The sequence below is a fragment of the Schistocerca gregaria genome, chromosome 2, assembly GCF_023897955.1.
Source record: "Schistocerca gregaria isolate iqSchGreg1 chromosome 2, iqSchGreg1.2, whole genome shotgun sequence".
Lineage (NCBI taxonomy): Eukaryota > Metazoa > Arthropoda > Insecta > Orthoptera > Acrididae > Schistocerca > Schistocerca gregaria.
Genome location: NC_064921.1, coordinates 407,894,652 through 407,919,413, shown reverse-complemented (window position 1 = coordinate 407,919,413; position 24,762 = coordinate 407,894,652).

Sequence of the window (24,762 nt, the reverse complement as noted above, 5' to 3'; positions counted from 1 at the left end):
CAAGAGGAGGAGGTATACTTGGAAAAGGCCGAGAGACACGGGAAGATTTCAAATAGATTACATCATGGTCAGACAGAGATTCCGAAATCAGATACTGGATTGTAAGGCGTACCCAGGAGCAGATATAGACTCAGATCACAATATAGTAGTGATGAAGAGTAGGCTGAAGTTCAAGACATTAGTCAGGAAGAATCAATACGCAAAGTAGTGGGACACGGAAGTTCTAAGGAATGACGAGATACTTCTTAAGTTCTCTAACGCTATAGATACAGCAATAAGGAATAGCGCAGTAGGCAGCACATTTGAAGAGAAATGGTCATCTCTAAAAAGGGCCATCACAGAAGTTGGGAAGGAAGACATAGGTACAAAGAAGGTAGCTGCGAAGAAACCATGGCTAACAGAAGAAATACTTCACTTGGTTGATGAAAGGAGGAAGTACAAACATGTTCCGGGAAAATCAGGAATACAGAAATACAAGTCGCTGAGGAATGAAATAAATAGGAAGTGCAGGGAAGTTAAGACAGAAATGGCTGCAGGAAAAATGTGAAGCCATCGAAAAAGATATGATTGTTGGAAGGACAGACTCAGCATACAGGGAAGTCAAAACAACCTTTGGTGACATTAAAAGCAACGGTGGTAACATTAAGAGTGCAACGGGAATTCCACTGTTAAATGCAGAGGAGAGAGCAGATAGGTGGAAAGAATACATTGAAAGCCTCTATGAGGGTGAAGATTTGTCTGATGTGATAGAAGAAGAAACATGAGTCGATTTAGAAGAGATTGGGGATCCAGTATTAGAATCGTAATTTAAAAGAGCTTTGGAGGACTTACGGTGAAATATGGCAGAAGGGATAGATAACATTCCATCAGAATTTCTAAAATCATTAGGGGAAGTGGCAACAAAACGACTATTTACGTTGGTGTGTAGAATATATGAGTCTGGCGATATACCATCTGACTTTCGGAAAAGCATCATCCACACAATTCCGAAGACGGTAAGAGCTGACAAGTGCGAGAATTATCGCACAATTAGCGTAGCAGCTGATGCATCGAAGCTGCTTACAAGAATAATATAGAGAAGAATGGAAAAGAAAACTGATAATGCGCTAGGTGACGATCAGTTTGGCTTTAGGAAAAGTAAAGGCACGAGTGAGGCAATTCTGACGTTGCGGCTAATAATGGAAACAAGACTAAAGAAAAATGAAGACACGTTCATTGGATTTGTCGACCTGGAAAAAGCGTTCGACAATATAAAATGGTGCAAGCTGTTCGAGATTCTGAAAAAAGTAGGGGTAAGCTATAGGGAGAGACGGGTCATGTACAGTATGTACAACAACCGAGAGGGAATAATAAGAGTGGACGATCAAGAACGAAGTGCTCGTATTAAGAAGGGTGTAAGACATGGCTGTAGCCTTTCGCCCCTACTCTTCAATCTGTACATCGAGGAAGCATTGATGGAAATAAAAGAAAGGTTCAGGAGTGGAATTAAAATACAAGGTGAAAGGATATCAATGATACGATTCGCTGATGACATTGCTATCCTGAGTGAAAGTGAAGAATGAATAGTCTAATGAGTACACAGTATGGTTTGAGAGTAAATCGAAGAATGACGAAGGTAATGAGAAGTAGTAGAAATGAGAACAGCTAGAAACTTAACATTAGGATTGATGGTCACGAAGTCAGTGAATTTAAGGAATTCTGCTACCTAGGCAGTAAAATAACCAATGACGGACGGAGCAAGGGGGACATCAAAAGCAGACTCGCTATGGCAAAAAAGGCATTTCTGGCCAAGAGAAGTCTACTAATATCAAATACCGGCCTTAATTTGAGGAAGAAATTTCTGAGAAAGTACGTCTGGAGTACAGCATTGTATGGTAGTGAAACATGGACTGTGGGAAAACCGGAACAGAAGAGAATCGAAGCGTTTGAGATGTGGTGCTACAGACGAATGTTGAAAATTAGGGGAACTGATAAGGTAAGGAATGAGGAGGTTCTACACAGAATTGGAGAGGAAAGGAATATGTGGAAAACACTGATAAGGAGAAGGGACAGGATGATAGGACATCTGATAAGACATGAGGGAATGACTTCCATGGTACTAGAGGGAGCTGTAGAGGGCAAGAACTGTAGAGGAAGACGGAGATTGGAATACGTCAAGCAAATAATTGAGGACGTAGGTTGCAAGTCGGTAGACTAATAACAAAAAAAAAAAAAAAGTTCTAGGGGACTGATGAGCTCAGATATTAAATCTCATAATGCTCGGATCCATTTGAAACATTTAAGATATTTTCAGCTTTTTAAGTAATGTTGATCGTGCAGAGCTATGGGAGATTCAAGTCTGACAATAAGGGCAATCATACCGCGATAAGCAGTCATGTAAAAAGTGAATTTAAAATTTTTTCTTACAGCAGTTCGAGATCGGAGTACAAAGCAGCAGATTTTACGTTGTGTTTCACAGTTGGACGCGTGCTGCTAATATTGTAAACTTTAACTGTTCAAATGGTTCAAATGGTTCTGAGCACTATGGGAATAACATCTTAGGTCATCAGCCGCCTAGAACTTAGAACAATTAAACCTAACTAACCTAAGAACATCACACACATCCATGCCCGAGGCGGGATTCGAACCTGCGACCGTAGCAGTCCCGCGGTTCCGGACTGCAGCGCCTAGAACGGCACGGTCACCAAGGCCGGCCCTTAAACAGTGTCAAAGTACTTTCATGTTTCAAAAAGAAATCTTGTTATGCAAAATTCTGAACTGGTAAAAGTTGTAAAAAATCATTTTCTTGTTAATAATGATAGTCTCATGCTCTAGTGTTAGCCGTGGTACTGATTAACAATTAATGATGACGAAAAATCCACTGCAAAATTAGAGGTTCCTTAAGCATTGCGTACGGTAATTCCATTATTTTTTATAACAGAAATAATTTCAGAGTTTTTTGACGATAGTTGTGTTAGTGATGGATCTGTTGCAGTAAGAAAACAGTGTTCATTTAATAATAAGCCAGTTCCACTATAATACACTACTGGTCATTAAAATTGCTACACCAAGAAGACATGCAGATGTTAAACGGGTATTTATTAGGCAAATATATTATACTAGAACTGACATGTGATTACATTTTCACGCAATTTTGGTGCATAGATCCTGAGAAATCAGTACCCAGAACAACCAACTCTGGCCGTGATAACGGCCTTGATACGCCTGGGCATTGAGTCAAACAGAGCTTGGATGGCGTGTACAGGTACAGCTGCCACAGTTCATCAAGAGTAGTGACTGGCGTATTGTGACGAGCCAGTTGCTCTGCCACCATTGACTAGACATGTTCAATTGGTGAGAGACCTAGAGAATGTGCTGGCCAGGTCAGCAATCGAACATTTTATGTATCCAGAAAGGCCCGTACAGGACCTGCAACATACGGTTGTGCATTATCCTGCTGAAATGTAGGGTTTCGCAAGGATCAAATGAAGGGTAGAACCACGGATCTTAACACATCTGAAATGTAACGTCCACTGTTCAACGTACCGTCAATATGAACGAGAGATGACCGAGACGTGTAACCAATGGTACCCCATACCATCACGCCGGCTGATACGCCAGTATGGCGATGACGAATACACGCTTCCGATGTGAATTCACCGCGATGTCGCCAAACAAGGATGCGACCATCATGATGCTGTGAACAGAACCTGGATTCATCCGAAAAATGACGTTTTGCCGTTCATGCACCCAGGTTCGTCGTTGAGTACACTATTGCAGGCGCTCCTGTCTGTGATGCAGCGTCAAGGGTAACCGCAGCCATGGTCTCCGAGCTGATAGTCCATGCTGCTGCAAAAGTCGTTGAATTGTTCGTGCAGATGGTTGTCTTGCAAACATCCCCATCTGTTGACTCAGGGATCGAGATGTGGCTACACGATCCGTTAGATCCATGTGGAAAAAATTCCTGTCATCTCGACTGCTAGTAATACGAGGACGTTGGGATACAGCACGGCGTTCTGTATCATCCTCCTGAACCCACAGATTCCATATTCTTCTAACAGTCATTGGATCTCGACCAACGCGAGCAGCAATGTCGTGATACGATAAACCGCAATCGCGATGGGCTGCAATCCGACCTTTATCAAAGTCGGAAACGTGATGGTACGCATTTCTCCTCCTTACACGAAGCATCACGACAACGTTTCACCAGGCAACAGCGGTCAACTGCTGTTGTGTATGAGAAATCGGTTGAAAACTTTCGCTATGCCAGGATGTTGTAGGTGTCGCCACCGGCGCCAACCTTATGTGAATGCTCTGAAAAGCTAATCATTTGCATATGACAGCATGTTCTTCCTGTCGGTTAAATTTCGCGTCTGTAGCATGTCATCCTCGTGGTGTAGCAATTTTAATGGCTAGTATAATGCTCACTAGAATTACTTCGAACCTACATGTAGGCGACCCAGTGACATATTTGCAATGGGAGCTGCTGGCGTGCTTTTCCCGGCAATTCGTTTCATAAGAAACGCATGCGCGTATTCATCTTTGCCGCATCACAAACTGTGAGTTAACAGTACTGAGAGGTGCTCTATCCTTTCATATCTCTGTGTTTGTCATGTATTTCTTGCAGTTATTACGTAGTCATCTTGTGGAGCCCTTGACGACCTATTACACCGCTATAAAGTAGCCTTGCCAGGTTGTTAGTAAGGCCACATAGATTAGCATACGGAAACGACCTCAACGGTCACATTCCCAGGAATTGGGGACGCAGTCAACAAATAATAACCGGGAGAGCTCTGGGTCGAATAGGCACAGTAACATACTAGTCAGAAACCAAATTGTACATCAGATTACTGAGAAGTCCATTGAGACTGGCAAACCCTGTAGCTGGTTGTCACTTGGGAAAAGCACTGGACGTGTTCAGCTGTACTCATTCCAATATTTAATACACTCCTGGAAATTGAAATAAGAACACCGTGAATTCATTGTCCCAAAAGGGGAAACTTTATTGACACATTCCTGGGGTCAGATACATCACATGATCACACTCACAGAACCACAGGCACATAGACACAGGCAACAGAGCATGCACAATGTCGGCACTAGTACAGTGTATATCCACCTTTCGCAGCAAAGCAGGCTGCTATTCTCCCATGGAGACGATCGTAGAGATGCTGGATGTAGTCCTGTGGAACAGCTTGCCATGCCATTGCCACCTGGCGTCTCAGTTGGACCAGCGTTCGTGCTGGATGTGCAGACCGCGTGAGACGACGCTTCATCCAGTCCCAAACATGCTCAATGGGGGACAGATCCGGAGATCTTGCTGGCCAGGGTAGTTGACTTACACCTTCTAGAGCACGTTGGGTGGCACGGGATACATGCGGACGTGCATTGTCCTGTTGGAGCAGCAAGTTCCCTTGCCGGTCTAGGAATGGTAGAACGAAAGGTTCGATGACGGTTTGGATGTACCGTGCACTATTCATTGTCCCCTCGACGACCACCAGAGGTGTACGGCCAGTGTAGGAGATGGCTCCCCACACCATGATGCCGGGTGTTGGCCCTGTGTGCCTCGGTCGTATGCAGTCCTGATTGTGGCGCTCACCTGCACGGCGCCAAACACGCATACGACCATCATTGGCACCAAGGTAGAAGCGACTCTCATCGCTGAAGACGACACTTCTCCATTCGTCCCTCCATTCACGCCTGTCGCGACACAACTGGAGGCGGGCTGCACGATGTTGGGGCGTGAGCGGAAGACGTCCTAACGGGGTGTGGGACCATAGCCCAGCTTCATGGAGACGGTTGCGAATGGTCCTCGCCGATACCCCAGGAGCAACAGTGTCCCTAATTTGCTGGGAAGTGACGGTGCGGTCCCCTACGGCACTGCGTAGGATCCTACGGTCTTGGCGTGCATCCGTGCGTCGCTGCGGTCCAGTCCCAGGTGGACGGGCACGTGCACCTTCCGCCGACCACTGGCGACAACATCGATGTACTGTGGAGACCTCACACCCCACGTGTTGAGCAATTCGGCAGTACGTCCACCCGGCCTCCCGCATGCCCACTATACGCCCTCCCCAAAGTCCGTCAACTGCACATACGGTTCACGTCCACGCTGTCACGGCATGCTACCAGTGTTAAAGACTGCGATGGAGCTCCGTATGCCACGGCAAACTGGCTGACACTGACGGCGGCGGTGCACAAATGCTGCGCAGCTAGCGCCATTCGACGGCCAACACCGCGGTTCCTGGTGTGTCCGCTGTGCCGTGCGTGTGATCATTGCTTGTACAGCCCTCTCGCAGTGTCCCGAGCAAGTACGGTGGGTCTGACACTCCGGTGTCAATGTGTTCTTTTTTTTATTTCCAGGAGTGTATGTTATTTGGTCACTAAACAATTTATTATTATTATAAACATCTCATATTTTATAGTGCTTATTAAAATCTTACACATAGTTGTCACATTAAAAGTGGCAGTGATTTTAAGTTACATTTTGAGATGTGGGTCGGGGGCAGACCGAGACAGTAGGATACCTCTAGTAAGAGACCTTTATCGCCCAGCCATCAGCCATCGCCAATTTCCCCCCCCCCCCCCATCCCCCCACCCCCTCTCCCACCAACTGCAGAATCGAACCCTTGATCTGTCGCTGAGTGAAAGAGACTTTGCAGCAAAGTGAAGTTGGAATAAAGATAGGACATATTAGCGCTGTTGATTATAACACTGAATACATATACAAACTGGCCCTAGCTTCTACCACACAACAGGCCCCGCAAGAAGTGTGCTATAATGATGTTAAGGTACCATTGAAAAGTGGCCAGAATTACTGTGGGCGGAGTTGAAATAATGCTTGCTTTTGTAAATGATATTTCCCGAGGTTTTTTTTCCTTAAATGGATGTACTGACACAAGAGGAGACAAAAATGGTTCTTTTGGAGCACAAAAACAGACGAATATATTCCTCTTTGAAAAATGCTGACAGCAAAGTGGGGAACCAGCTGCGTCAATCCTCATTCCGTCTTCCTCACTAAAAGTTTTGGCGCGTAAACATTCAGGCACTGCTTTAACTTGGAACATTCAAAATCATATGACCCAGTCTCTCTTTGCAGTTAAATTTTGATAGTGTCCCCTTCTTACTGCCACTCTCTATATACATATTTCTTATACTGCCTCTTTTTACTCCCACTCATTTACAATTTATCTCATTGCCATTGTTCCCTCTCGCCAGTCTGGGAAAATTCAGATCCCTCCCCCCACCCCAAGTATTTATAGTGTCCAATCAACTGCAAGTAAAGATAAAAATGCTATTTATGCAACGATTGTAGCTACTTTAATCACCATCGTGTAATCTATTCCCGACGACAGTTATATACATTTGACCATTTGTGCTTTAAGGAGGGACTTAATGTGCTCGATACTGCATCATTTCTTTGTTCTAATTTTTTGTTAAGTGATAGTCATTTTCTTGTAGCGAAACCGAGTGCATCAAAAGTGAAGTGAGTCACAAATGTAGCCGAAACTACGTTCCTCCTACTAAGTGAAGGGGCACATTTAGAAAATATAAGGGAATGATCTCAGAACTTCTAATAAGGGGTGCCTGATGCGTGTATTCCACCTGTGATGTCCTACACAATCTACATTTTAACAGCCAGCTGTACCATATAGAGAATACCAGAGTGGGTTTACACAGAAGTGGTTTTAGAACAGGTCCTGTAAAAATGCGCACCTTATTTTACGACAGTTAATGGAGAAATTTATAGCAGCTGGGAAGGAATGACACAGTGTCTTTGTAGATTTTGCAAAGGCTTATGTGACATATGTACTGAGAGGATAAATACGGTGTAGTTAACTGAATTAACAGAACCCGTTAATGTCCGCAAAGGAGTGACGCAAGGTAGTATGTCACCTTTCTTGTTCAGTTCGTCGGGAGAAGTGGCTGTCAAGGAATGGGAATCATTGTTAATGATGTACAGGTCATTACACTAAGTTCTAAGTTCTAGCCATTGTAGCATGAGATGAATACTATTTTCAGCTCATGATATGACGTGTACATCACCAATGTAACAATTGGGGGCTACAGAGAAAACTAACAAAAGCCGAGTACGAGGGCGTACTGAGAAGTGATGAGTCCAAATTTTTATGTGAAGGCTACTAAACCTTTTAAGAGAACACAAATTTTATTAACATTCCGAATATTTATTCTCCGTGTCTATATATTAATTTCACAACATAGTCAACCTGGCGACGAAAACACTTCTCCAAACGAGAGAACAGTTTATTGATACGTTACGGTGGGATGATTAACTTTACTGATGGAGCCACAACCCCACCTCTGCTGGCACCGTTTTATTACAATCAAAGTAAGCCCTCAAATGTGTTCCGTAAGTGTCGCAAGTCGGAATTGTACGAAGGATGCTTTATGATAATGTAACCATGGTGTAGGACTGTTGCAGGTGCCTGAGCGCTAGTCTGTGTCACAGATTGCAGGGCACTTTCACTTTCGATATGGTGTAATGCTGCTTAATGTTCATGTAGAAGGTGATCTATATTACTCAGTTGCTACATTTGATACGAACTAACTTCATTCATATGATGAAATAGTTGGCCGTATTTAACGCTCTTGCTTGTGTGCTCTAGTGAAGGCACAGCAGTAGGCTTTGCTTGTGTTCCAAGGAAGAGGGTGCAAAGTTAAATGACAGCAGTAAGAGCGTACAGCGGCTGAAAGCCGAGGGGAGCTTTTTCCTGTGGAACCTGGGTGAAAACTTTTGCTGACAGCCAAGTCCCCCCGTCTCATTTTGCAGAGACATTGGGTAGCGGACGGTCGCCGGCCGTGTCCAGGTAGGCTGACTAGGGCCGAGGAGTCGCTATGACTGGCGCATTATAAGAGCTGGTGGCCAGCAATAAAGTAGAGTATGGGACATTTAGGGTAAGAATGGGATGAGACAGATAAGAGATTTAGCGAATTCCGTGTAACAGGGACACCCAGGTGCCAAGGCTCTGCTGCAAAACAAATTTATGAAGGCATGAGCCTTGTAGCAATTTTGTGGCCGTTCATTAGCAAGTTAGAAATGGACGCAACAATATAACGATGTTTTTATGGAGTGCTATGGTTCCATCCAAGTCATGCTTTTAGCTAAGACACTGTGTAAACACGTGGGAAAGAGGGCGCAAAGCTGAATCTTTTATCCTTTTCTCCAAATTAGTTTTTAAAGTCGCTGGTTGGTCAGGTCTGTGTATAAAGTACAGAGGGGCGGTCTCCCAGTTTCTAATGCCGAACTCCAGCTCGTGATTGACTTGTGCTAAGGTTGGTGTAGTCTAAGCACGCAAATGTGCTAGGCTACCAAGCTGCGGAGGAAAGCTGTAGAGTTGTGTCCTTTGATAGTGTGCCACTTAGAGCCTGTGTCAGTCATGATATGAACCGTCAGGGGAACTGCTTCTCACATCACGCACACAACGAGTTATGCGTTGGTGTACTTACTTGTTTTGCGTCGGCCGTCTAAACGTTTGATGTATTGTGTCAGGCATAGTCACGGAGTGAAATTGGTTCGGCAGACCAGCAAATAGGTCCACGGGGTTGCAGAGGCTCAAAGGAAAGTATCTGCGTTGTGAATCAGCCGAATGCGAGACTGCGTACTTGCATATTTACGGGCGCGCGCCGTTAATAACAGATTGCCGCTGTCCGTGATTCCACTCGCCGAGCGTGCCGTACTGTGCTGCTCGCACCTACATAATGGTAAAGTATTCGCTGCTATGGCGTGGGACTTCAATTTATGCTTCTCAGCACCCTCTTCTATGGAAACATATTTTTTTCTTAGGAATAGTAGAGCACAGAAGCTTGATAGTAGAGTAGTCTTTGGGCCATACCACAATTTCACATTAATGACGTCAGATAAAGCGATTACTTCTGGTTAGTGTGGTGTATTGATCCCGAGATAATTACTTTGTTAACTACAGGCCGCATATTAACCAAAAGCGTTTGTCAGATATATGCGTTTGTGTGGTGTTCCGTTAGCCATCTTTTATCATGTGATGTAAAGAATCAATAAGGCAGTTGTTATATAGACCACAGCTCCTCCAGTGTTCTGATTTACATTACCTTTGCCAATTTGTTAAAGTATTGGTTCCAACTGAAAGAGCTTGGAAGTTTGCAGTTGGCGAACCGCTGACAGGATTTAGGTCCTTGGCACTTCTGTGATACTGTCTTTTAGCATCCTTGCCAAGCAGGTCCATATTATGTTGTTAAAAAATAAAAATATGATTCATTAGTATGTTGTAGATATTTTTTCCTCTGTTTGTGTTAAAAGGGCTCTGAGCACTATGGGACAGCTTCAGACGCCATCAGTCCTCTAGAACTTAGAACTACTTAAACCTAACTAACCTAAGGACAGCACACACTTCCATGCCCGAGGCAGGATTCGAACCTGCTACCGCAGTGGTCACGCGGGTCCTGAGTGTATCGCCTAGTACCTCTCGGCCACTCAGGCCGGCTCTGATCGTGTTGTTTATGTATTTATTTCATTTATTTACAGTGTATTTGTGTATGTAACTTCTGTGTTTCTTGACACCGTTTTTCTCGTCGTTGCTAAAGGTGTTGACGTATTACTTTTGTTGTGTTCACTGTTGTATAATTTTTTTATTTGGTTGTTTGTTGATTCTGGATCTCCTGTACTATTGTCGTAGTCTCTGACTGCAAACTGCTTCGCTAATTTCTTTTTGACGTCAATGTGTTGTACTGCGTCCATCTCGGATAATTACAATTTGTTGTTGATAGAGAATTTTAATGATATCGGGAAATAGGGCACAGAGACAAGTTGACGGTGAGCGGGAAAATGAAGCGTACGTCGTGGAGGAAGAGCGCAATTAAAAGGTGGAAGCACAGTTTGCATGTAGGGAGGAGTTGCTGTTGAAAGGCGGTTAGTAACAACGATGTTGTGCAACAAGGAGATCAGGGAGACGAAAGCGATGTGGTTTGACTTGAGGTGACGGACAGCGTCAGATCGCGTGTGATAGATTTGAACGTACCACAACATATCGAAGCAGAGGTGATTATTAGAAATCTGGATAGACAGGACAGGTAGGTATCAAAACGCAATGGTGCAGAAATGACACCGCTGAAATCGAGTAGAATTCGGTAGATCACTATGCTGAGGAAAAGGATGAGGACTTCAATCTGGTGGCATTTTAATATGAGTGGATAAGAAAATTGATGGAGTACAAGGAATGGAGGAGAGGATTAATGAGACGAGGAGGGACACCAAAAATATAGGTGCTCAGTTATATCAGATGCGAGAGGAACACAAGTCATGGGCAAATCAACTCGAGGAAAACCTATGTAAAGTAAACACCAAAGCAATCAAAAGTTTAAAGACTGCACATGATGCTAAGAAGCCGGCAGAGAGGGCCAAGACAGTAGCAACTTCCGTTGCTACTCGTAGCAGCTGAAGCATTGAACGCACAGAGCAGCAAGGACGAGAGGCAGTGACCATTCTGAAAAAGAAGGTCGAAAGCGTGGAAAAAGCGGCAAAATGACGCGGAACAGAGCATTGACGCGAATATACACGAACCCCTCCTACATCAACTGGATGGGAATTACCGTGCGAACACGGTGATAGCATATGCAGATGACCTTGTGGTGGTGGTCTCTGCGAGCTCAAGAGCGCAGCTCGAACGCCGGTCAACACAGCTACTCACAAGCATCGGCCAGTGGTGCCAACGTAATAAACTTCAGATGCCCCTACACAAAACTTTAAGTTGACAAATCAGAGTGGCTGGGAGGGTGACCTTTACGTGGGGGGATGGGGGGCGGGGATGTGTAGGGTCCAGGGTTGATTGTTTTCGAGGGGGACATCTGCTGGTGCTGGGATTGGCCCGCAACCCCGGCCTCCTGGAGGTCGGGCGGGGGGGGGGGGGGGGCGGCTTTGAGGTTTCAAGTGGGAACCCCCGTTTTTTGTTGCGGAGTCGGATTCTGCATACAAAATTATGTACATTTTGTCTTTAACATTTGGTTTGATTCTTGGTGGTTGGCGCTGTGATTCGGGACAATCCACGTTTTCATTATTGCGTGGAAGATCGTTACGAATAGGTGAGAGATGCTTATTTGCTTCGCAAATTTTGATTCGCTGAAACTAAAAAAAATCAACAATAAAATGAAACCAATCGTTCCTTTTCAGGGCCACGAAATCTTAAAGGGGAATATGTTGATTTTTAATTACCAAGTGGGTTAATCTATTCCTCAGTTAGTCTTTTACTTTGTTTACTCTGAGTTAATGACTTCACTCGTTAGTAAGTAGGATGTTTCGCTAGTTAGTCAGCTAGTCAGATGATTTGTTTGAAAATTAAAAGTTCTGTGGCCTCATGACCACGAAACAAACAAAACTTATCCGAATCTGCGGAAAAAATTAATATTTGGGTAACCATTTGTAAAACTCTTAATTACTGTCCCTCAAACCCCATCCTATGGGGGGGAGAGGGAGAGTTTGTTTGAGCGAATCAAGATTTTTCTTTTGTTTTTTAGTCATCAGTCTACTGACTGGTTTGATGTGGCCCGCCACGAATTCCTTTCCTGTGCTAACCTCTTCATCTCAGAGTAGCACTTGCAAACTACGTCCTCAATTATTTGATGGATGTATTCCAATCTCTGTCTTCCTCTACAGTTTTTGCCCTCTACAGCTCCCTCTACTACCATGGAATTCATTCCCTCATGTCTTAGCAGATGTCCTATCATCCTGTCCCTTCTCCTTATCAGTGTTTTCCACATATTCCTTTGCTCTCCGATTCTTCGTAGAACCTCCTCATTCCTTACCTTATCAGTCCACCTAATTTTCAACATTCGTCTATAGCACCACATCTCAAATGTTTCGATTCTCTTCTGTTCCGGTTTTTCCATAGTCCATGTATCACTACCATACAATGCTGTACTCCAGACGTACATCCTCAGAAATTTCTTCCTCAAATTAAGGCCGGTATTTGATATTAGAAGACTTCTCTTGGCCAGAAATGCCTTTTTTGCCATAGCGAGTCTGCTTTTGATGTCCTCCTTGCTCCGTCCGTCATTGGTTATTTTACTGCCTAGGTAGCAGAATTCCGTAACTTCATTGACTTCGTGATCATCAATCCTGATGTTACGTTTCTAGCTGTTCTCATTTCTACTACTTCTTATTACCTTCCTCTTTCTCCGATTTACTCTCAAACCATAGTGTGTACTCATTAGACTGTTCATTCCGTTCAGCAGATCATTTAATTCTTCTTCACTTTCACTGAGGATAGCAATGTCATCAGCGAATCGTATCATTGATATAATTTCAGCTTGTATTTCAATTTCACTCCTGATCCTTTCTTTTATTTCCATCATTGCTTCCTCGATGTGCAGATTGAAGAGTAGGGGCGAAAGGCTACAGCCTTGCCTTACACCCTTCTTAATACGAGCACTTCGTTCTTGATCGTCCACTCGTATTATTCCTTCTTGGTTGATGTACATACTGTATAAGACCCGTCACCCCCTATAGCTTACCCCTACTATTTTCAGAATCTCGAACAGCTTGCACCATTTTATATTGTCGAACGCTTTTTCCAGGTCGACAAATCTTATGAACGTGTCTTGATGTTTCTTTAGCTTTGCTTCCATTATTAGCCGCAACGTCAGAATTGCCTAACTAGTGCCTTTACTTTTCCTAAAGCCAAACTGATCGTCACCTGGCGCATTCTCCATTTTCCATTCTTCTGTATATTATTCTTGTAAGCAGCTTCGATGCATGAGCTGTTAAGCTGATTGTGCGATAATTCTCGCAGTTGTCAGCTTTTGCCGTCTTCGGAATTGTGTGGATGATGCTTTTCCGAAAGTCAGATGGTATGTCGCCAGACTCATATATTCTACACACCAACGCGAATAGTCGTTTTGTTGCCACTTCCCCTAATGATTTTAGAAATTCTGATGGAATGTTATCTATCCCTTCTGCCTTATTTGACCGTAATTCCTCCAAAGCTCTTTCAAATTGCCATTCTAATACTGGATCCCCTATCTCTTCTAAATCGACTCCTGTTTCTTCTTCTATCACATGAGACAAATCTTCACCCTCATAGAGGCTTTCAATGTATTCTTTCCACCTATCTGCTCTCTCCTCTGCATTTAACAGTGGCATTCACGTTGCACTCTTAATGTTACCACCGTTGCTTTTAATGTCACCAAAGGTTGTTTTGACTTTCCTGTATGCTGAGTCTGTCCTTCCGACAATCATATCTTTTTCGATGTCTTAACATTTTTCCTGCAGCCATTTCTGTCTTAGCTTCACTGCAATTCCTATTTATTTCATTCCTCAGCGACTTGTATTTCTGTATTCCTGATTTTCCCGGAACATGTTTGTACTTCCTCCTTTCATCAATCAACTGAAGTATTTCTTCTGATAGCCATGGTTTCTTCGCAGCTACCTTCTTTGTACCTATGTTTTCCTTCCCAACTTCTGTGATGGCCCTTCTTAAAGATGTCCATTCCTCTTCAACTGTGCTGCCTACTGCGCTATTCCTTATTGCTGTATCTATAGCGTTAGAGAACTTTAAACGTATCTCGTCATTCCTTAGAATTTCCATATCCCACTTCTTTGCGTATTGCACCCGTGGTCTAGGGGTAGCGGCTTTGAATCATAATTAAAACGTCTTCGGTCCCGGGTTTGATCTCCGCCACTGCCTAAATTTTGATAATTAATCAGCATTGGCGGCCGAAAGACTTCCGGCATAAGAAGTCAGCCTCATTCTGCCAACGGCCTTGTCAAAGAGGGTGGAGGAGCGGATATAGGTTCAGGGCACTCTCTTGTCCTAGGGGTGGGAAATTGCCCCTAAAGGCGGAAGAATCTGCAATGATCAACGACATGAGGTTGCAGAAGGCAGTGCAAACAACTGCATTAATGACACGTAACGTGTATCCACAGGATATGTGGCCTTTAGTTGAAGAAGTGTCATGATGATATCTCCATTGGCAAAAGATTCCGGAATAGTCCCCAATTCGGATCTCCGGGAGGGGACTGCCAAGGGGGAGGTAACCATTAGAAAAAGATTGAATAATCAACGAAAGGATAATGTTCTACGAGTCGGGCCGTGGAATGTTAGAAGCTTGAACGTGGTAGGGAAACTAGAAAATCTGAAAATGGAAATGCAAAGGCTCAATCTAGATATAGTAGGGGTCAGTGAAGTGAAGTGGAAGGAAGACAAGGATTTCTGGTCAGATGAGTATCGGGTAATATCAACAGCAGCAGAAAATGGTATAACAGGTGTAGGATTCGTTATGAATACGAAGGTAGGGCAGAGGGTGTGTTACTCTGAAAAGTTCAGTGACCGGTTTGTTGTAATCAGAATGGACAGCAGACTAACACCGACCACGATAGTTCAGGTATACATGCCGACGTCGCAAGCTGAAGATGAACATATAGAGTAAGTGTATGAGGATATTGAAAGGGTAATGCAGTATGTAAAGGGGGACGAAAAGCTAATAGTCATGTGCAACTGGAATGCAGTTGTAGGGGAAGGAGTAGAAGAAAAGGTTACAGGAGAATATGGGCTTGGGACAAGGAATGAAAGAGGAGAAAGACTAATTGGGTTCTGTAATAAGTGTCAGCTAGTAATAGCGAATACCATGTTCAAGAATCACAAGAGGAGGAGGTATACTTGGAAAAGGCCGGGAGATACGGGAAGATTTCAATTAGATTATATCATGGTCAGACAGAGATTCCGAAATCAGATACAGGATTGTAAGGCGTACCCAGATCAGATATAGACTCAGATCACAATATAGTAGTGATGAAGAGTAGGTTGAAGTTCAAGACAATAGTCAGGATGAATCAAGATATACCAAGTAGATAAGTGTTTTTTGTTTGTCTGTAACCATTTTCTATGCAGGGTTGGAAACATGGATTTTCTTGAGTTGCAGTGCCGGCTGCCGAGAGTCGGGACAAATGTTTAAGACCGATAGAGGTACTCAAAGTTCCCTCCGCCACACACCATCAGGTGGCTTGCGGTGTATGGATGTAGATGTAGATGTAGACCTTCATGCGACAGCGGACATGGTCAGATTAGAATCTGAGCTGCGCCAATTAGGGACTGGTTCGGACGTCACAACTGCAACTCTCGTGTGCGAGACTGAAGAGGTCTGGACTCCTCTAACGTTCAGATCTCAAAAGGAAGATTTTAACACGCGTATGGAGAAGAAACTGGAGGAGGCACTAAGGAAACAATTTCAAATATGGCCAAGCGCAAACGTAACAGGACCAGAAACGACTTTGGGCGCCAAAGATAACTGCATACCGCTAGCAGCGAGCAGAGATCATGCTGGTATAAACGTGGCATTCTCGAAGCCGTTGAGGCAGTACAGATAAGGAACGTCGAACGAGGACATCCAAAGGGCTGATATTTTCCGCAGAACGGAAGTTGTCAACGAAACCTCATTCGATTTCCAACATTTCCGTAAATTGAAAAATTTGCGAGATGAGGGCAATTTTACTCACCCACGCATTTGGATATTACAATTTGGTCTCTCTTTACCTCCAAACTATCCTTTAAAATACAAATTAGACTTTATTTGCCGATACTTGCAAGTGTCAGTTGCGGAGAAAATGCGCGGAACATCAGCTATGTGTAGAAATTACCAGAAGTTCAAGGACAGCTTCCTAAATATTTACTGGTCCAAGGAGACGCAAGAATGCATAAAGTACGAGATGATTGTTGCCTAAGATTTCCACAGTTCAGGCTACAAAAGCCCAGTCAAATTACTTGATGCAATGATTGACAAGAACCAGTGTACTGACCTACCATGCTCTACCGGTGAAATAATACGTCAAAGCTACACCAAACTTCCGTCATCATATCAACAAGTTTTAGCTGGCAGGTGTAATGTCGAGCTCAGTACCTTCCGTAACACGCTTTGCGAATTAGAGTACGCGTTCCGAACAGGGAATATCAGGGAACACAGAAGAAACTCTGACAGATACGTCACAGGCTCTATGTCGCGTCCAAAAAATAACAATTATAATGATAGAAATGGAAATTTACGAAATGGAACTCCTTATGGAAATCATTCACGGTCTGGAAATCTCGGGATTAATGAAGTGGGACAACTAAGAGACTGGAATGGGAATCACCATGCTTATATACTTCGCTACAAAGGCTGGAATGGAAGGAGAAATTAAGTTTATGGACCACAAAACAACCGAGTGCGAGACCATGGGTCCGGTTTCAATGTCAATGGAAGATATGCGCGAATGAACAACGGAGGGAACGGAGATGGAGATCGGGCCAAGGAAATTTAGATTCGGGGACCTAATCCAGGACAAGGAGCGCGAGGAAATGACAACAAACGTTAATGACCAGTTGAAAATGCAGAAGAGGCATAAAACGCATCTGCAATTGAACTCGTACATAGCCTCATCAATGGTATTAGACACGACGATCTTGAAGAAACGTTGCTGGAAGTTTCCTATTCTGAACAAGCCACAGGTAGTTCGCTGGTTGGCGACAGCCGAAGATAAGTGTAGTAGCATAACTTGTCTTTAGTTAGAATAGTTTTAAAGACAACAATCATTTCTTTAGATTATTTTTGGTGATTTGCTATGGTAATTAGCATTGGAATTTCTCCCGTTACTGCTTGTCACAGGACTTAGCATTGTTAGAATTTCACTGAACAAGCATTTCTTCGTCACAAGTATCAAGTTTATAGGTGTACAGATGGTCATCCCGGAGTTGACTAATTACAGTTGTTGAGAGTGGAAATGTACCGATTTGACGACTGAAACTTCGTTTTTTATTTGAGTCTCATTTCCCTTAAGTTAATATGTTCTCATACCAGTTCTGCAGTTCGCACGGAACACAGACTCGGGTGTCACAACAACGATAGAATTTTTTGTCTTCGAATCCAATACAAGTGCAAGAGTATTGGGGACGGAATTCTTCTCGTAACATCTTGCAGTTCAGCTACAAGCAAATTTCTTCTGTTTATTGTGTGTACATTGCAGTAAATACCCATGTACGATCTGGTATACAATTCGTAGCATAGTGTTTGAGACGGGCGTTGTTGAGATTAGTTTGCGAGACCCATGGAGGTATTTTGCGGGATAGTCGTGTATTGTCCAAGCGAGATTCTTGAGTGTTTTCTCTGTGGTTTGTGACCATTGTCCAGTGTAGTGTGTCTTCGCTGTGGGCCGATTACAGTCATCGCTAGTGGCGCGATGTATTTGCGGTGTGTTTTTCGTCTATGGATGTCGCCTTTGATGCGATGTTTCTCGCGAATGGGATAATTTATTCGAGTGTGGTTACACAGGTGCGCTATCGCGCCTAATGCGATTTTTGTTTACTGTGGTTATTCTCTTGCGGTTTTCTCATGTTGTTTTCCGCACTATTGTGCGATGATTCTCGTGTGAGCTTCCGCAAGTGGTTCGCGAGCGCCTACATACTAGATCTTGGGTGATAGTTTGTACTATGTGGCATGAGCGCAGAATGAGCGAGTCACTTTGGTATGTTTTTGCAGAGTGAACGAGGCACATCATCAATTTATGAGAATGAGAAGAACGGAATAAATGTAGCTTTGCAGTCAAATGTCGATAATACCATGTGCTTTTCTTAGTGTTTGTTTCAACAGCTGGAGTGGAAAATTGTAACACCAATTTGAGAAATTTTCGTGTCAGTTTCAGCAAAAAGAGAATTTCGTTGCAGAATTGTTCTTCCCACATAACACAGAGAACAGACTGGTGTTGCCAGCACTCACCGAGATTCGGACCATACACCAGCATTAATGTCACCATAACTACTAAGTGATGGGGAAGTAATCTCTAGTACCTTCAGTAATTCGTATAATTTGTATAGTAGTTGTTTTGCAGGAATAAGTAGTAACCTTAGATAATTGAGAAAGACTGAAGTGAATGTGTAGTCTAAGCCGTCTTAGCACTTTGAGTTGCATGAGAGGTTGTGGGCAATTAACACTACACTATTATACATTACAACACCATGACCTCACCACTACTTAAGATTGTAAAGATTTAGACACACAAAATTAATCATTTAAAATTATTGGTGTTATACAAAAAATGGCTCTGAACACTATTGGACCTAAGGACATCACACACATCCATGGCCAAGGCAGGATTCGAACCTGCGACCGTAGCGGTCGTACGGTTCCAGACTGTAGCGCCTAGAACCGCTCGGCCACCGTGGCCGGCGCTGTAATACAATCAAAGAATAATTGTAGCAATTTTTTCAAAAGAGCTCTGTAAACCATTTAATTTTTTTCGTTTTCCTTGGAGTTATGATGTAAAGCAATCCTTTACAATTTTGCTATAATTTTATTTGTATTTTTACTGTGAACATATTCTTAAAAACACAGCACTATGTCCACACGTAAGCATCAGGCAGACTATGGGAACTGAGTGGATGTCGACGAATCAGGCAACTGGAGAGGACGCTGACACCGGGGCGGCCCAGGGGATGATGGCACGCCTAGTAAAGTGGCACAGGCAAGGTCGCACACCAGCCCTGTGAGCCGCTAGGGGCTCAGCTGGCTGCAGTTGGCAGTGACAGGTGGGAGGCTGGTCAATATGATGTCATTGAGCTATGTGAATGGCTGCAGCAGGTGCAGACGTGCCTCGGCGAGCCAAGAGCTGTCAACAAAGGGCTGGTGTTCTGGTGGCACGTGACTACTTTCGCAGCCGCTTCCGGCTTCCAAGGTCCCGTGGGACCTACTGCTGAATGGAAGGGTGTGCACCATAGGGGCGGAGCTGCGGAGTGCTGAATGGAGGAACTTACATGTCTTGAGGAACGTGACGACGCAGATGATGACAGCAGGCGGTGATCCACCTCAAACCTGTGCCCATATTTATTTATTTATTTATTACCAAGTTATAGACCTGTTAGTCCGCAGCTCGTGCTCGTGTGGTAGCGTTCTCGCTTCCCGCGCCCGGGTTCCCAGGTTCGATTCCCGGTGTCGTCAGGGATTTTCTCTTCCTCGTGATGACTGGGTGTTGTGTGATGTTCTTAGGTTAGTTAGGTTTAAGTAGTTCTAAGTTGTAGGGGGTTGATGACCATAGATGTTAAGTCCCATAGTGCTCAGAGCCATTTGATGTTTAAAACAGGTCGTACATCTTACAATTTCCGTTTTTCATGTTTTTACAGTTTTCTTTTCCGTTGTTTTTTCTGCAACATTTACAAAGAATAATACTTTTCAATGTAACAATAACTTAAGGTTGAAATGTAAATAACATTTTATTGTTTTTTAAGAATATAAAAAGAAGATAGGAGAGAGGAGAGATTTGTTAGTACACACAAATGGTTAATAGTAGAGAAATAATGTTTCTTATCCTATTTATTACTAATCCTATGTATTAACTACTGTAGGTGCCCATCCGTGTACAGTATTTGGTGTTTTCTTGGCTAGATCGCCAGCACTTTTGCTTATTTACCATCACATCTCAGCTTCCTCCTCCTGTTCCTCCTCATTGTCACCATTTTCGCTGTCACTGTGGGTATCGCTGTCCATGCTCTGGAGATTGTTGCTACGCTGCACATAGGTATGTCTGTGATGTTGTGTCCCCATGTACTCTTCATGTGTTGTTTTTGAAATAGTTTGTCAATGCGTTTAATTGTGCCCATTGTTCTTCGTCTCTTATTGCTGTGTATATATCTATGTCTGTATCTGTGTAGTCTAAGTGTAGTGTATGTCTATTGTTGGCGTATTGCCAGCAGAAAACGTGTCTTCTGGGGAACCTTCTTCCCCGCATGTGCATGTAGGTGTCTGCCTCAGACTCACGCGGTTTAAGTGCGTGGGATAAGGTCCGTCTCCGGTTAAGAAATGTACCATACCGCGGCTGGGATCGATATGATCGATATGTCTCATTTTCGACAGCACAGTTATGTCAGGGAGGAAGTCGTGCAGTCTACGTCCCTTACCACTTACATCCCACTCACCTCGCCATGTATCCAAACGCCAACTTTTAAGGTGACGTATCGTCTCTATCGGCACACCGGTTATTGTGTGTACCTTATCTAGTCTCCCCACCTTTAACCAGTACCTTGCAGCTCTGTATTTGATCGTAATAGCTATTGGGCACATTCCGAGCACCACACACAATGCATCCGCTGAGGTGGTACCGAAGGCTCCAGATAGCCTATGTAGGACACTTCTCTGCCCTAGTATGGCGGATGCTTTGTTGGTGACCACGTTCAGTCTATGGGCCCACGTGCTAGCTGCGAAGCTGAGTACTGATTCGAAGAGCGCTCAGTGTTACGTACCTATGACTGATAGAGGTAGTCTGTACTGTTTTGAATTTAGTCTCACCAATTTTTGTGGTATTTTTTCTGCTTTGTGTGTTGTTAGCCTTATGTGTTCGTGGAAATTCAACTTTTCATCTATGTGTACCCCGAGATAGAGCGTAATGTATGCTCGTTTGATGTTTGTGTCCCCAATTTTAACCGAAGGATTCCTTTGGAGTGATCTTTTCAGTAAAGTGCATGTTGTTTTGTTTTCGGCTATCATGAGTTTGTTGTTGTGACACCACTGAGTAACTGTTTGTAGTATTCCACTGGCTTTCTCTTTTAACTGGGCTTTGTTGTTTGCAGTGACTACAAATAATAGGTCATCGGCGAAGGCGACAATTCCGTCTCACTTGTCATCCCCATCCAGAAGTTGTAAGAGGGGTTCGATTGTTACGACCCAGAAGATGGGCCCACAAATAGACACTTGAGGACAGCCTTTGGTAATTCTTTTAATTACTTTGCAGCTGTCCATCTGCCATTCGACTACTCGGTCTTTACAGTAGTCCAGAAAACTGTTGTACAGTGACTGCAGATGTATTAGCCTTTGAAACACTGCGGGCCACCAGAGATTATCAAATGCTCCGGCAATGTCAATCATTATTGCCATGGCGTATTTCTGTTTTGTGGTGTTAACCATGTGCAGAGCCTGGTTGATGGCATCATCTATTGATCTGCCAGTTCTGAAGCCGAACTGGTGTTGGCTCATAGCCCTGAGAGCTCTGTGTGTTTGCCTGCGCTTACACAGTAGCTTCTTTGCTAGGATGTTTATTAGGAATATTGGCCTGTAAGTCTTTGGATCTGAAGGATCCCTGTCGGCTGCTTTGGAGGTTATCCATACTGTAAGTACCCTGCCCAGCCGTAAGGCATCGTTCAGCAACGTTGTTAGTAACGGCGTGGTCTGCGGTGCTAGTTTTTTTCAGTGTTTCCGAGTGGATACCATCTGGTCAAGGTGCTTTTTTGTTTTTGAGTTCTGAGATTGGTAGCGCAACCTCTTCTTCCGCAAAACGACAGGTGACAGTTGCATTGTTGTATGGTGTGTGAAGGTTTTCTCTTAATATTACATATGCTGCCTGGTTCATCCCATGAACGTCTTTGACGAAGACAGTGCATTATCGACTACCGCACCATCCAGTGATTGCTGCCCACACACAAGAAGGAGGTCGTGCCACACCTTGGCTGCTGCCTGTACTGTACATGCCGAGTAAAATTGGTAACCCATCTTTGCAAACTCATCCCACATAGCTGCCACCTCTATCCTGTTACATGACATGTGTAGTACTGTGTTTATTCGAGTGACAACTGTAAATATTAAAAAACATCGGACTCCCTATAGACCTTTGAGAAGGGAGCTGTAGGGAATAACAGCTGGACCATCAAACTGACTATGTTCGCCATGATCCTGGACGTACCATCCAACGGCGAGGGATAGGAACGTAATGCACCCAGGAACTCCATCGTCTCTGGCGCCTGTGTATCTGTGGCCACATGCGCAGTGGTGCGGTTCGCTATTTCAATAGGGCGGAGCGTGTGCTGTAGTATTGATCATTCGATTCACTTTGAAGATGGTTGAACTGTACATACCAATAATATTAGGAGAAGAAGAGGAATTTAATGGAGAATCATCGTTTTGATGGTACAGCTGTTATGGTGTGGGAAATCATAATGTAGTATGGGCGTACTGAAATTTAAATCTTTGAACACAGCACATCCACTGGTCAACGTTGTTGTCATACTGCATTCTTTGTCCATGTGCCTCTTTCAGGGGTATATTCGGCCCCGACTCTATGTTCATGGCTGACTGTGTGCGAGCGCATAGAACAGAGCAAGTGGAGGAACTCTTGGAACGAAAGGAAATTCAGTCAATGGACTGCGAACCCGTTCTCCCTACATAAATCCGATCGAGCATATGTGGGATGTATTAGGAAGACGTACTGCAGCAAGGCCACATGGGCGAATGACCACACATCAGTTGTCAGCTGTGCAAGTTGTGGAATAGACGATCAACCACAAGAACTCTGTGCAAATCTTGTGGCTAGCATGGGACACGTTGCAGAGCACGCACTACCGCCCGTCATGATCACAAACACTATTAAGAACCATGCCCTGCATTTTGTAATGTCCAGATTATTTATTAACTTAGCGTATGGTACTACGCACATGGTTCTGGTTATGTGAGGAATGATAAAATATACTAGAGTATAACATATATGTTAAGAACACAGAACAAAATAAGATAAAATTAGATGAAATACAGAATGCAAAAAGAAAATAAACAAGACATAACACTGCACCAAGTAAGTTATGTAACTTGTATCTTCAATTGCTGACATCTAGATTGCAGAGCACGCACTACCGCCCATCATGATCACAAAAACTATTAACAACCATGTCCTGCATTTTGTAATGCATAGATTATTTATTTACTTAGCGTATGGTACTACGCACATGGTTCTGGTTATGTGATAAATGATAAAATATACTAGAGTATAACTTATATGTTAAGAACACAGAACAAAATAAGATAGAATTAGATGAAATACAGAATGCAAAAAGAAAATAAACAAAACATAACACTGCACCAAGTAAGTTATGTAACTTGTATCTTTAATTGCTGACATCTAGATTGCAGAGCACGCACTAGCGCCCGTCATGATCATAAAAACTATTAAGAACCATGTCCTGCATTTTGTAACGTCCAGATTATTTATTTACTTAGCGTATGGTACCACGCACATGGTTCTGGTTATGTGAGGAATGATAAAATATACTAGAGTATAACATATATGTTAAGAACACAGAACAAAATAATATAAAATTAGATGAAATACAGAATGCAAAAAGAAAATAAACAAGACATAACACTGCACCAAGTAAGTTATGTAACTTGTATCTTCAATTGCTGACATGTAAATTGCAGAGCACGCACTACCGCCCATCATGATCACAAAAACTATTAACAACCATGTCCTGCATTTTGTAATGCACAGATTATTTATTTACTTAGCGTATGGTACTACGCACATGGTTCTGGTTATGTGATAAATGATAAAATATACTAGAGTATAACATATATGTTAAGAACACAGAACAAAATAAGATAGAATTAGATGAAATACAGAATGCAAAAAGAAAATAAACAAAACATAACACTGCACCAAGTAAGTTATGTAACTTGTATCTTCAATTGCTGACATCTAGATTGCAGAGCACGCACTAGCGCCCGTCATGATCATAAAAACTATTAAGAACCATGTCCTGCATTTTGTAACGTCCAGATTATTTATTTACTTAGCGTATGGTACCACGCACATGGTTCTGGTTATATGAGGAATGATAAAATATACTAGAGTATAACATATATGTTTAGAACACAGAACAAAATAAGATAAAATTAGATGAAATACAGAATGCAAAAAGAAAATTAACAAGACATAACACTGCACCAGGTAAGTTATGTAACTTGTATCTTCAATTGCTGACATCTAGATTGCAGAGCACGCACTACCGCCCATCA